Consider the following 12,935-nt stretch of genomic DNA (forward strand, 5'->3'; position numbering starts at 1 on the left):
GAGCCCACCCCTGCCCTGCTGACCAGGAGGCAGTTTTCAGACAGGTCTTAGCTGTACTCGGTATAGGACACAACCTGTCATTCTGCTGTGTTACAGAGCTTGGGTGTATGTTCCACAAGTTCTGGGGAATAAGATGGTGTTTGTCTTGGTCCCTTAGGGCTGCTGTAACAAAGCACCATAGATGGGTGGCTTATCTCCAGCGGACATTGACTTCTCACAGTTCTGAAAGTGGGTAAGTCCAACAACAAGGTACCAGCACATTCAGTTTCTTACCTGGTAAGGGTCAGCCTCCTGGTTTAGAGAGTCTTCTCACCGTGTTCTCATAGGCAGGAAGGACAAAGGATCTCTCTGGGGCTTTTTTTTTAAGGGCACTAATCCCATTCATGAAGAAGACTCCACTCTCATGACCTTATCACTTCCCGAAGTCACCAAGTTCAAGCAGAATCACATGGGGGACTCGGTTTCAACATATGAATTTGGGGGGTGGGGGACACAAACATTCTGTCCATAGAAATGTCCTTCGCCTTGAGAAGCAGTGAACACAGGAGCGATCTCTGTTAATCTCCTGATTGGCCTTCCTAGCCCCTTTTAATATATGCTTTACTCTGAAACTACAGACTACTTCTAGAATGGACTCTGATCATGTCCCTTCTCTTTCTTACCCTTTCATGATGTCTCATTGCTATCTGTAGAAAAGTCTAAACTCCCAGTGAGATTTACCAGGGCCTTTCTGATCTTATCCTCATCTCTCAAATTCTACCTTCCTTTCAATGAGAACAACCTGTAGTTTTCAATACTTGTAGCACTCTCTGTTACTTCTGGACTCTTACATGGGCTACTCACCTCTTGGAAAGATTTTTGCTGCCCTTGGTTTCATCACTTCTCCCATCTCCTCCCCGCAAACTTTCAAAAGTCAATTGAATATCCTTGGAAATTATTGTTTTTTTATTCTCTCTCCTTGAAGGAAGGGGAGCATATCTTTATTCATTGTTATATTCCCAGGAAGTACAATGAAATGCCTAGCACATAGAAGGCTTCTGTGTTTATTTCCTATTGCCTTGGTAATAAATTATCACATAGTAGCTGAAAATGATCCAAATTTGTTATCTTATAGTTCTATAGGTCAGAAGTCTGACAGGTCTCATTAGGCTAAAATTAAGATGCCAGCAAGGCTCCATTCATGTCTGTAAGTTTCTGATGGGATCTGTTTCCTTATCTTTCCGGCTTCTAAAGGCCATCATACTCCTTGGCCTGTGGTCCTTTCCTTCCACTCTCAAAACTAGAATAGGCAGGGCAGGCCCTCTCACGTCCTCTCCTGTCTCCCTCCTCTGTTTCTAAGGACAAGCACAATTACAATTTACCCGAATAATCCAGGACAATGTACTGATTTTAGGTTAGAGCCTTAATTACTTTTGTAACCTTAATTCCCCTCTGTCACGTAAGGCAACACTCAAATGCGTCAGGGATTAGGTTATGGACATCTTGGTGGTGGTCCTTGTGTAGCCATTAAGCCGATGCCCTGAAATGTAGCCCACCAGGCCCCTCTGCTCATGGGATTTCCCAGGCAAGAAAACCGGAGTGGGAAGCCATTTCCTCCTCCAGGGGACCTTCCCGACCATGGGATGGAAGCTGCGTCTCCTGCATTGGCAGGCGGATTCTGTACTGATGAGCCACCAGGGAAGTCCGTGGACATGTTGGGGGCTATCATTCGGCCTACCACAGTCCCCGTCAACGGTTCATGAATGGACAATAACTGAGTGTCCAGTGGACCAACTGGCGGCTGTAGTAGTGGATGACTACCATGCCTGCCCAGCGCGTGTTCTCTTTTTCCTGACAAGGCACTCTCATATTTCCAGGGCAGCTCCTGCCTCCTTCTCCCATTTCATACCATCTTAGTGGGTATGAGTTAGTTAAAGTACTGCTAGTTGCTGTAACTTATAATGCCTTTAGTTTCAAGGGCTTCAAAATATAATTATTTCTTGCTCACATAAATGTGCAGTGAGTATTTCTGATTTAGCTGCTGTCTTTCAAGTGGTTCAGAGGACTCAAAGACCCAGATTACTTCCATCTTGTGACTTCACCATCAGCAACACATAATTGCCAATATTATCTGGGAATCCTCTTCAATTCATCCAGCTGGAAAAGGAGTAAATTTGAGCATTCAGGAAACATTTCTACAGGTCAGATCAGGAAAGTGGCATCCATCAGGTCTGCTCACATTCTGAGGACTGTGACTATCCCTAATGACAAAGGAGATTGGAATTGTGGTCCAGCCATGCCCAGGAAGACCAGGAAATGAGCAAGCTAATCATCTTGCCATTTCAGCCACAGTGAGAATGTTAAATAACAGTGCCCAGGACTCCCATGGCCAAGGACTGTGCTAGTGAGCTAAGTCAATCAGAAAATAAATCTTAAATGACTCTCAGTTAAAATGTGTTCAGGTACCAGAACCAAAAGCACAATTCAGTGGCATAATCGAATAAGGTATATTTTAGGTCCAAAATAAGAAGTCTGGGGATGGCAGGCCATGGCAGGAATGCCAGCTCATTGAAAGGATCAGGAAGCCAAGCCTCTTTTTATTTCCCTGCATCACCATCCTCAGTATGCTGTGGTTCTTGCGGTTATAGGTTGGCTACTGCGCTTTCAGGCCTCGCGCCCACCGTCCAGACAGAAAGAAGCAGAGGACTAGAAATACTGGCCAGGGCTTGAACTGCGTCACTTAGACACGCCTAAGTGGGAGACTGGGAAACTGAATACTTTCATTTCCTAACTTCCCCTACTGGCAGGAAGGAGAAGGGTTTGGAATGGGTGCTAAGCAAACACCTGTCTGTTTGCATAATTGGAATCTTTGGAGCTGATTCATCTTTTATAAATCTTAATTCTTAAAGGTATCTGTTCCTGCACCTAAAACCCCCCAGAATCCTGAGCTGCTCTGTTTCTTGTTATTTCTTACACTTAGCTCTTAAAGCTTCTCTTTTACTTCCATGAGCTATTATTTTTCCAATAAATTTCCTTTACTATTTTAGTCATTAAGAGTTAGTGTTTGTTGGTGACAAACAATGTAAATTAACTGATAGCACCCAGTGAAGGATTCTGGGTATTTAAGGGTCCAGGAAGTATGAGTTTTATGCATATTACTCTTTTTATAGTTTAGAATCTATTGGGTACTTAGCCCTGTGCATGAAATATCCTAGCAACAACTTGGAACAGAAATTTTAACAGAATACTTAGCAGTTTTGTTAAAGTACCTAAAATACATTTATTAGAAGTGAAAATATTCACCTAATGGAACATTTAGATAAAATGAGTTTTTCTGTCTCCATTTCTGAGATCAACTCTTATCTGTGCAGATTGGCTAGTGAATGGAGATGGGTAAAAATGGTGCAAATGGATTACTAGCACTTTGTTAATGAAATATCACTATTTAAATACAGTAATTTCATTAAACAATTGTCATTATCCCTAAGATCCTTTTGATGATTTCTTCCATATAACTCTACCAGAAAAGCACTTGAAAAATAAAAAACAAATATCTACCAGCTAAAATGCTTTCAGAATATAAAATGGGACAGAAGAGAAAAATAGTAGACTAGCATAGACCCTCAGTAACCATTACAGTTGCAAAACTGATGATAAATGACAGCAGGATGAGAATGATGTCTTTAACAATATATGAGTACTACTCACCTACAGGTGAATTTTGGATCATATTTAATAGAATCTACTGCCTCATTTTAGAGATGAGAAAACGAGTATCAACAAGGTAACCAACACGAACACTGTCACTCAGGTAGTAGACAGAAGCACCAGGATGCAAACCTAGGTATGAACAGAAGTGTAAACTTTGTGCTATGAAGGAAAGAGCTCTACATCTGAACAACAAAAAGTAATAATAATTGGAACTTATTTTCCACCTTATATTGAGGTTAATCTGCAAAATATCTATCATTTATTAAATAATTTACATAAAAATTGAATAACAAATTAAAATTATTTCAGGTACAGAATATTTAGTAAGGAATGTGTCTTTTGTATGTATCCTTCTATATGTGTGTACGTGTATAGGGATATTATTTATCATTAAAGTCAGGGCATTCTCCATAAAACTGAAGTTTAAGCATATGACACTGATTAAAAATATTATTATGGCAGACATAAAATAAATCAGTAAATTCTAACCAGGCTTAAAGGATCTGAAAGAAAATGCAACATTTTTGCCTAATCCAAGTTTGTTTATAAGACACCTGCAGCTATCAACCTTTTCTCTTGGAATTTAGAATGCAATTAATCATACACCATAAACCCAAACAGAAAAACTGTGCGTAGTAAAAATGCAGATTATGTAGAGTTTTGAAACTGTGAAGAAAAGCTTCATACAAGAATCCTGCATGGACAATTAACTTGTTGCCAGTCACCATTAAACAGATGCAAGTACATTAATGGGAGGAACATTTCCAAGCAAACTCTAGTCAGTTTGATTGATGATTGTTTAATGCCTGGAGAAGATAGCACAAAATTGAGTAATAATGATTAATTTGTATCTCTTAAGGGTATTGGTGTGATTGAGGGAAGGGAGGTGGAAGGTGACATGAAATGAAGGGATATTGAGGTAAGATTTAAGTCATGCATATAATTCAGGCATAATTATTTTCACATTGGTTTTATAAAAACTTACAGGTCCCCTATAATAAAGTAATTATGTCCCAGAAAATGTAAATAAGGTAATAGTAAAGAAATAATAGACATGAAATACTTCTCTAGTAAATCAAAGACTTATTTTGCAGCAGGGAAAAATACCTTAATGGAATCTTACTGTATTAGAAAGACATTATTTCCTCCAGAGTCACAGGATATACATAAAGAATATTAGGAGTTGTATCAACTTGGGCTATTAGTTGTAAGCAATACAATCTACTGCACCTAATGTAGGTATTAATAGAAAATGAACTTATTGAGAGCTAACTGAGTCTATCTAATAAATCTTAAATTTATTAGATAGCTCAGAGAATCGTTGGGTGGGTTGGAGAAACAAGCTCAAGACTAGCCTCTAGGGTGAATTACTGGAACCACACCATAGAACTCACATCAGCAAAGTGAATGAGACAGCCCTATCCTGCTTCCTCCTATAGTTCATTTTCCCACTTAAGTCTCACTTAAGGGCATTTCACTGCTAATACCAAGGTCACATGCCTGCAGCTTAACCACAAGGGACTCTGAGAATGTAAGTTTTTTGTAAACTGCCTTAGAAAGATGGAGGTTTATACCGACTTGCCAATGGACTTCCCTGGTGGCTCAGATGGTAAAGCGTCTACCTCCAATGCTGGAGACCCAGGTTCAATCCCTGGGTCAGGAAGATCTCCTAGAGAAGGAAATGGCAACCCGCTCCAGTATTCATGCCTGGAAAATCCCATGGACTGAGGAGCCTGGTGGGCTACAGTCCATGGGGTCACAAAGAGCTGGACACAACTGAACAACTTCACTTTCTTTTCTTTCTTTCTTGAGGAAGACGGAGCTCACAAAGTGGAGAACTATCAAATAGAGAAAAGGTGTTCAAGGCCTTCTGGGAAGTGTGGTAGAAGAATTCTAAGACGGGTATTATGGTTACCATATCCTGGCATTATCCCGTGATCACTCATACAGTAAAAGGGATTTGCAGATGTAATTAAGAATCCTAAATAGTTGATTATGAGTTCATCAAAACAGTGATTATCCTTGGTGGGTCTGTGCTAACTAGGTGAACCCTTAAAAGGAAATGTGCCCTTTCTGAGAGGTGGTTAAACTAATACAATTATGTAAAGTTTAAAAATAAAATACAATTAGAAAAAAAAAAAAAAGAGGAGTTTTTCTTCTGGTCTTAAAGACACAGGGTCCACAAATTTGATATATGTAAGGAAATGGATCCTGCCAATGACCAAGTAACTTGGATGAGGACCCTAAGCCTCAGATGAGATGGGAACCTCAGCTGACACTTTAATTTTAGCCTTGTGAGACTCTGAGCAGAGAATCCAGTTAATACCCGCCTGGACTTCCAACACATAAAATTATGAGCTACTAAAGGGTGCTGTTTTAAGCTACTAGCTTTGTGACAATCTGTTATGCAGGTATGAAATTAATATAGGCAGCTACAAATGACAGGAATCTCCCACAGGTATCAAACATCAACATCAGGATGGTAGATTATTAATAATCTTGTTTCACAGTTCCAAAATACAAATGATTGTTATAAAGCCAATTTATATTTTCATTTAAAACCACTGTTAACTGCTGCTTAGCTGTTGTTAAAAAGTTATTCTCTGGTATAAACTGAAATTTAGAAATTAAAAGGAAAACAGTTATTTAACAATAAGGGGGTTGGGGTTTTTTTTTTTTTGGCCATGTGGGTCTTTGTTGCTGTACAGGCTTTTCTCCAGTTGCAGTGAGCGGGGGCCACTGGCTAGTTGCAGGGCATGAGTGTCTCTTTGCAGTGGCTGCTCCTGCTGCAGAGCATGAGCTCCGGGCACCCGGGCTTCAGCAGCTGCAGCACGCGGGCTCTGGAACACAGGCTCAGTAGCTGTAGCACACTGGGTTAGTTGCTCCATGGCACGCAGGATCTTTCCAGACCAGGGATCAAACCCATGTCTCCTGCATTGGCAGGCAGATTCTATACCACTGAGCCACCAAGGAAGCCCTAACTAAGTTTTTGTATTGGATGTATTATCTCAGTTTACTGTCTAAGAGTTTATTATTATGGTGAAAATTACACTTAAGTTTGATTTTATAAAACCCACAATGCAAATATTTACCTTGAAGGAAGGGTATGAGAAAAAAAGAGAAAATGAACAAATTATTAGGGAGGCTAATCAACTCCCTGACTTAGGAACAATGGTATAAATGTATCAAATCATATGATTTTATACAGCCTGTGCTGTGCTATACATCCTGCTACTGCTGCTGCTAAGTCGCATCAGTTGTGTTCGACTCGGTGCGACCCCAGAGACGGCAGCCCACCAAGCTCCCCTGTCCCTGGGATTCTCCAGGCAAGAACACTGGAGTGGGTTGCCATTTCCTTCTCCAGTGCGTGAAAGTGAAGCCGCTCAGTCGTGTCCGACACTTAGCGACCCCATGGACTGCAGCCTACCAGGCTCCTCCATCCATGGGATTTTCCAGGCAACAGTACTGGAGTGGGGTGCCATTGCCTTCTCCAGCTATACATCCTACCTGGGGTTAAAAAGATAAATTATCCTAGAATAGGAAGAGATGTGTTCTTTTTCTTCTCCCTTAGTAGCTTCTTTAATGACATGTAGAAAATGAAAGCATAAGTCTTAGAAAAATAAAGTCCATTTTTACAATTAGTTGAAATCAGGTCAGTTTGTCTCATTAAAAAAAGAAAACAGATCAGTGGTTTTGATATGAAATGGTTTAAAGCTCAAAACAAAGCAAGATAAAATAGAAAAAAAAATGGTATGAATGAAGTCCCGAGAGATATTAGAGATCTATGGAATATCTGCTCTCCCCCCACATCCCACTCGCCCCCCTCCAACTTTGAGGTCTGAACATCAACCTGACATTTAATGACTTCGAGAACAGAAACATTCATGACCATTGTTCCTAAGCAAGACATGCTAAAGATTTCTGCATCTGAGATGCATGAATATCTGCATAATTTCTCTTTAGGATGATCTATCTGAGACTACAGACAATACATTGTCATTGGCAACACGTGGCTATGGAGCACCTAAAGATTGGCTGGGCCAAATTGAGATTGGTTCTAAGGGTACAGTGGAAATGAATCCACCTGCCAACGCAGGAGAAGCAAGAGATGCAGTTTCAGTCCCTGTGCCGAGAAGATCCCCTGGAGGAGGAAACAGCAACCGACTCCAGTATTCTTGCCTGGAGAATTCCAAGGATTGAGGAACCTGGTGGCTACAGTCCTTGAGGTTGCAAAGAGATGGACACGACTGAGCCTGTATGTATACATATGTGAAGAGACTCTTCGGACTCTGAATACTTGGTACAGGAAAAAAAAAAAGAAAAAACCCTCATTTATAAGTTTTACATCAATTATGTGCTGAAAATGTGTATTTTTTAAGTGTTAGTTAAATATATGGGCTTCCCTTGTGGCTCAGCTAGTAAAGAACCTGCCTGTAATGGGGGTTGACCCTTGAACAACTCAGGGGTTAGGGGCACCTACCCCTGCTGCACAGTAGAAAATCTACATACAGCCTTCCCTGAATATCCTAGGGCACCGGTTCCAGGACCTGCCATGGATAGAAAAACCCAGTGATGATCCTGTTCCATGTCAGCCCTCCAAATCTGTGGTTCCTCAGCCACGGATTCAACCAACTGCACATTGTGTAGTACTGTTCTGAACTGGGAGGGGGGATACCTGTATAAGTAAACCTAAGCACTTCAAACCTGTGCTGTTCAAGGTCAACTGTATTAATAAAATTAATTTCACCTGTTCCCTTTTTGAATGTTGTCATTCTTGATATCACAGAGAGATGCATGCTGAGGGCCAATGAGAATCAGAATTGGCATTTGTTCCTAACTGTTGGGAAATTCTCTTTTCTAGTAGAGCTGTTGAAAGAGCTAGAACAGAACACCTGAAATCTTCAAAAACCACTGTTCAATTATGAGAGATGAACTCCTTGGAGAATGCGGCCAACTGATTAGGTGGAACATTGAAGTCATTTAAATCCCCGAATTTATGTGAAAACTAGCCTTACTTCTGGACTGTTTAGGAAAGGGAATCAATAAATCCCCTAGGCCAGTTAAGGTCCACTTGCTTTTACCATTTGCAATTGACAACATCCCAACCAACGTAATTATTGAGCCATCTATAGGGATCTTTTTCAGTGTATTCAAATCATCACCAGAAAGATCTAGGAAGAAAAGTCCTTCTAGGAGCTGCTGTTTAAAACTTATACACATAATTTATTGTGAACATTTTGAAAAGAAAGCAGTCTCCAAGAACTGAGAATATAATCTAAGCCATAAAGCAAAATTTGTCAGTTTTGTTTCTGTAGTTATCACTGGATGGTCAACACCAAAATCAGATTGATTATATTCTTTGCAGCCAAAGATGGAGAAGCTCTATACAGTCAGCAAAAACAAGACTGGGAGCTGACTGTGGCTCAGATCATGAACTCCTTATTCCCAAATTCAGACTTAAATTGAAGAAAGTAGAGAAAACCACTAGACCATTCAGGTATGAACTAAATCAAATGCCTTATGATTATACAGTGGAAGTGACAAACAGATTCAAGGGTTTAAATCTAATAGACAAGAGTGCCTGAAGAACTATGGACGGAGGTTCATGACATTGTACAGGAGGCAGTGATCAAGACCATCCCCTAGAACAAGAAAAGCAAAAAGGCAAAATGGTTGTCTGAAGAGGTCTTATAAACAGCTGAGAAAAGAAGTGCAAGGCAAAGGAGAAAAGGAAAGATATACCCATGTGAATGCAGACTTCCGAAGAACAGCAGGGAGAGATAGGAAAGCCTTCCTCAGTGATCAGTGCAAAGAAATAGATGGAAAAAATAGAATGGGAAAGACTAGAGATCTCTTCAAGATAATTGGAAATATCAAAGGAACATTTCATGCAAAGGTGGGCACAATAAAGGACAGAAATGGTATGGACATAACAGAAGCAAAAGATATTAAGAAGAGGTGGCAAGAATACACAGAAGAACTGTACAAAAAAGATCTTCATGACCCAAATAACCATGACAGTGTGACCACTCACCTAGAACCAGACAATCTGGAGTGCAAAGTCAAGTGGGCCTTAGAAAGCATCACTACAAACAAAGCTAGTGCAGGTGTTGGAATTCCATTGAGCTATTTCAAATCCTGAAAGATGCTGCTGTGAAAGGACTCAACTTGCCAGCAAATTTGGAAAATTCAGCAGTGGCCACAGGACTGGAAAAGGTCAGTTTTCATTCCAACCCCAAAGAAAGGCAATGCCAAATAATGTTCAAACTACCGCACAATTGCACTCATCTCACACGTTAGCAAAGTAATGCTCAAAATTCTCCAAGCCAGGCTTCAACATTACATGAACCGTGAACTTCCTGATGTTCAAGCTGGTTTTAGAAAAGGCAGAGGAACCAGAGATCAAACTGCCAACATCCGTTGGATCATCGATAAAGCAAGAGAGTTCCAGAAAAACATCTATTTCTGCTTTATTGACTATGCCAAAGCCTTTGACTGTGTGAATCACAACAAACTGTGGAAAATTCTTCAAGGGATGGGAACACGAGGCCACCTGACCTGACTCCTGAGAAATCTGTATGCAGATCAACAACAGTTGAACAACAGTTTAAGTGCTGCAACAGTTAGAACTGGACATGGAACAACAGACTGGTTCCAAATCAGGAAAGCAGTACATCAAGGCTGTATACTGTCACCCTGCTTATTTAACTTATATGCAGAGTACATCATTTGAAATGCTGGGCTGGATGAAGCACAAGCTGAATCAAGATTGCCAGGAGAAATATCAATAACCTCAGATATGCAGATGACACCATCATAATGGCAGAAAGTGAAGAAGAACTAAAAAGCCCCTTGATGAAAGTTAAAGAGGAGAGTGAAAAAGCTGGCTTGAAACTCAACATTCAAATAACAAAGATCATGGTATCTGGTTCCATCACTTCACGGCAAATAGATGGGGAAATAATAGAAACAGAGACAGATTGTATTTTCTTAGGCTCCAAAACCACTGCAGATAGTGACTGCAGCCATGAAATTAAAAGACACTTGCTCCTTGGAAGAAAAGTTATGACAAACCTAGACAGTGTATTAAAAAGCAGAGACATTACTTTGCCAATAAAGGTCCATCTGGTCAAAGCTATGGTTTTTCAGTAGTCATGTATGGATGTGAGAGTTGGAACATAAACAAGACTGACCACTGAAGAATTGATGCTTTTGAACTGTGGTTTTGGGGAAGACTCTTGAGAGTCCCTTCGACAGCAAGGAGATCCAACCAGTCCATCCTAAAGGAAATCAGTCCTGAATATTCATTGGAAGGACTGATGTTGAAGCTGAAGCTCTAATACTTTGGCCACCTGACTCAAAGAACTGACTCATTGGAAAAGAGCCTCGTGCTGGGAAAGACTGAAGGTGGGAGGAAGGGATGACAGAGGATGTGATGGTTGGATGGCATCACCAACTCGATGGATGTGAGTTTGAGCAAGCTCAGGGTGTTGGTGATGGACAGGGAAGCCTGGCATGCTACAGTCCATGGGGTCACAAAGAGTCAGACACGACTGAGTGACTGAACTAAATTCAGTTGAATTGTTAAAATATCAGTGAATGATAACTTATTATTGAACAACTCAAGTGAATAGACGTAGCACATTATTATTTAAGAAATTCTAGTCATTTATAGTAGGGACTTTTTGAGTTTTTAAGCCATAAATTACTTTTCTCAAAATAAATGTTTATGAAAAGTTAGGTATGAACACAAAATGAATGTTAGTGAGACCAAAAATCTCCTACAACAGAATTTTATTATGTTATGATTTGCAAGTTCAAGTTGGACTACCACATGCAATATGTTAGCAGTAGCTAGGAAAAAAATAAGCCAGAAGTCTTTTTGCAAGACTTAGCTTTAAGTATTAAGGAGATTGTAAATTAGAAAAGTCAAAGCAAGGATAGTAGGTAAACAATTCATATTATAACAGAAACATGAAGCCAATGTTCGGCTAACTACACCTAAAGAAGGAAAAGAGACAAATTTAACAAAGCAAAAGAAAATTCCCAGATCACTTGCCTTTGACACAAATCCTCTTCAACCAATCTGGCTTTACCCTAATCTCAACAGCCTAATCTCAATCCCCAAAGTGGAGCGTTTGAGATCATTTCAGAAGACCAGTAGTGGGTGAATAAAGAGGTGACCATTCATGTTGATGCTATCTTATAATTGCAGAACGGAGGGCTCATGTGATCAGAATGCTCATGTTCATTCTATCTCTCCCCAGCTCCATCTAGCCCTGTCCGCAATCCTCACCCCCTGCCGTAATTACTTCCTCTGTTACTTTCGCCACCCTCATCACTATGCCCTTCTCTCCCTAAACTATTTTGGCTAAGATAGAGCAGCTATCACCATCACATCTGACTTAAGAGGACAAATGACCCTGCTGCCTGCGTCAAATTAAAGGAAGCCTCCAGAAATGCTTTCAGAAACTGCACACTCCCCTGCGTTGTCGGAGAGCCTAAAGATTCTCTGTGGACTATATGGACCTGTAAGCAACCTGCCTGCATCACTAACTTTCCCCCTGCCTCCCAGCACTAAAATATTTGCTAATGCATAGGAAGGAGAACCATGGAGTCAAATGTTAGATGATGAGTACATTTGAAACATCCTGAAATTCACCACATGGGCTCCTAGTTATCAATCATTTTTTTCTAATAATAAAGCTTTTGCATTACTTCTAAGTCAGAATTACTAACACAAATGCAAACATTAAATGCCTCTTAAAAATGTCACTTGAAAAATTTGCTTGTTAAGCAATTTCGGTATTATTTGTACAAATTTCTCAGTTGGTTAGTAACAGTTGATTATCACCTAATATTCATTATTAAGCCAGAATATACAAAATACAAAGGAAGGGAACATCTGAAAACATCCATTCCAAGGAATGAAAATAAGCCCATGCAAAGCAGAGAATGCAAAGCAGAGAAAAGCTATTCAGTTCCACATTCAATCAATAGTATGAACTGAGGACCCTCTACAAACCAAGCATTACACTGGGCATTGAGAATGCCCACACAGGAACAAGAATTTCTCCAGAGGGCATACAAAAATACAACTCCCTGGTGGTCTAGTCTTGGGATTGTGTTGCATTTAAATCAATAAAAATTTTGATCTTTGCTTGCATTACTCACAAATGTTCTTGACTGTTGGAATACGTGATTTGGGAGAATCTGCATTACTCTTGGCCCTTTGCAATATTCAG

General features: G+C 40.2%; 1 long non-coding RNA gene across 1 annotated transcript in view; it reads right to left on the reverse strand.

Annotated features, from left to right (window-relative positions):
* Positions 1–12,935, reverse strand: part of LOC147371270 (uncharacterized) — a 53,205-nt gene that overhangs the window by 14,068 nt on the left and 26,202 nt on the right. Inside the window, exon 4 of the long non-coding RNA XR_015163390.1 lies at positions 3,688–3,819. This is a non-coding gene — a long non-coding RNA (uncharacterized LOC147371270). The remainder of the gene's footprint in view (positions 1–3,687; positions 3,820–12,935) is intronic.

The sequence above is a fragment of the Bos grunniens genome, chromosome 5 (genome assembly GCF_055505025.1).
Source record: "Bos grunniens cultivar Pamir isolate PY7600 chromosome 5, Bosgru_T2T1.0, whole genome shotgun sequence".
Classification (NCBI taxonomy): Eukaryota; Metazoa; Chordata; class Mammalia; order Artiodactyla; family Bovidae; genus Bos; species Bos grunniens.